Raw genomic sequence first — 2,437 nt, 5'->3', positions numbered from 1 at the left:
GTATTCTCGTAGCTTCGCAAAATTGAAGTTGAGCCACTGATGTCACATGGACTGTTTTACTGATGTCCTTGCTACGTTTCTGTATGGGAACATTTCAGTTGCGTTGCTGTCTATGGGAGGGTCAGAGAGCTCTCAGATTCCATTAAAAATATCTTAATTGTGTTCCGAAGATGAACGGAGGTCTTACGGGTTTGGAACGACATGAGGGTGAGTAATTAATGACAGAAGTTTCATTTTGGGGTGAACTAACCCTTTTAAGATTGCAACGGTGTCATCAGAAATTACGCTTGCTAGTCGGCTAACACTTGCTAGTGCTAGCTTATCATAATGTGTTTTAGCAGATGTGCCAAATGTTGTTGGAAATGTGTGGCCACAGCATAAGTTCTGCTGATCTTAGTGAAATAGTCATTTAACATTTTATAATTTATAACTTTCTCCATTACATTCACTTTCTTTATGAAGATCAGTTTATTTAAATATTGTGTTTAATTATATAAATCCTGGGGAAATTTACATTACAGTTTGCTATTACAGTTGAAGCATTACACACATCATTCTGACTGAACACTGACCACCAACTCCCATAAACCATTGCACTGTTGACCAGGGGTTGGATTAGCAACCATTGCATACGGAAGGTGCAATCATCGGCATGCAATAAGAATGAGAGAGGTTAATATAATATGTTTATTATTGTTATTGTTATTATTATTAAAAAATGTAAAAAAAAAAAAGAGTTGCATTTGTATCACAAACAACATATTACTGTAACCATTTTTTTATCATTATATTATATTATATTATATTTTATTATATTACATTATATTATATTATACCTATTGATGTATTATAACCTATTGCTGTAACCCTATGTCAATCTTTTTTACATTCCTTTTTATCTGTAAATTATCCATGCTGTGTTGAAATTTGCTAATCGCAAATTGTATAATATATTAATATCTTATTATATTATATTAACCATAACCCTTTATATTGTAACATATTATACATTTATCCATTTTCTAAACCACTTGTACTTCTATTCTATTCTATTCTATTCTATTCTATTCTATTCTCCACACATTCATTTCCCAAACTGCTTGAACTTTATTATTTTATACTGTAATTTTATGTAACAATATATTTTATTGTAATAATTTTATATTACATTTTTTGGAATTTACTTCTAATTATTGTATTTTATACTTTTAGACATATATATTTTTGACACCATCATTCACAATGTATTATTTATTTATTTATTTATTTATTTTTGCTCTGTGCTTATTTTTTTAAGAATGTGTGAGAAGACAATAAAAGGGAAAAATACTTCTTAGAAAAGCTTGCTGAAAAAGTGGGCAGTCATTGTTTGGCTTTATAAAACTCCTTATGCGGCAGCACATGTGGCCACGGGCTAGATAAGCCCCTTGGGAAAAATTTTCAGGACTGCCTCGGACAAGTATTGAACAGTCCCTCACTACTGATGGATTTCCGATGCGATCTCCACCTCAGCGGACATCAGAGCCGCTTGTGATTGGTCATCCTGGAATGCTTGTCCTTGAGGGGACTTTCTGGAAAATGTGTGCCATATAAAACCTAGGAAAAGGGCCTGAAGCTTAGTTTAAAAGTCTCTGATTATGCTTTAGGTACGAGCTCTTTCATTTATTGACATTATTTATAATCAATGCTATTTATTTCTGGCCCATCCGCTATCTCATTGACTCAACTGAACATTGACTGCTCAATCAACAAATAGCTCAGACAGAGTAGCTTGAATCTTTTGTTCTTGCGAATCAATCCTTTTGGGACCCAAAACTCATTCTGTTTCATATTAAAGTATACCAATCCATTCACTTTCAAGTTTGTAATCTTCTCCAGACCAGTCTTTTAAGAGGGACCTCGGTGAGAGAAGACATCAGCGCTAAGACTCTGTTTCTGTGTTTGCTGCTATTGATTTCTTGAATCTCAACAACTCTTTATTGCTCTCTCTGTTTGTGACCCCATCTGTTGACCCGCCTTTAGTTTTAAAGCAATTTGCCGCGGCGGTACCTCTGCTAAAACACCTTCCTCAATTCTGTTTTCGGGCTATTTTTCTGTCAACCAGTACCTTTATTTCATGTCATGTCAATGTCAGGAACCCAAAGAAACTTTTGTGGAGGGCAAAACAAGTGAAAAACCAAAAAACATAGGAAGAACTCTTTAGAATTGAGTCTGTAAACAACCATCCAGAATACCCTAGCAACAACTGACCCAACATAATGATGATTTCTGTATTTTTTCTGTAAAAATGTAGATTTGTTTCATATTTCACAGACTTAATAATATAAAAATATAATAAAAACAATAAAATTATACATAAATAATAGTAAAAAATATAATGATATAAAATAATTTCCTTAAGATTAATTAATTTTTTTAGTAATTTATTAAGAATGTG

The sequence above is a fragment of the Sinocyclocheilus rhinocerous genome, unplaced genomic scaffold, assembly GCF_001515625.1.
Source record: "Sinocyclocheilus rhinocerous isolate Xijiao unplaced genomic scaffold, SAMN03320098_v1.1 scaffold1053, whole genome shotgun sequence".
Taxonomy (NCBI): Eukaryota; Metazoa; Chordata; class Actinopteri; order Cypriniformes; family Cyprinidae; genus Sinocyclocheilus; species Sinocyclocheilus rhinocerous.
This window is presented reverse-complemented; position numbering follows the sequence as displayed.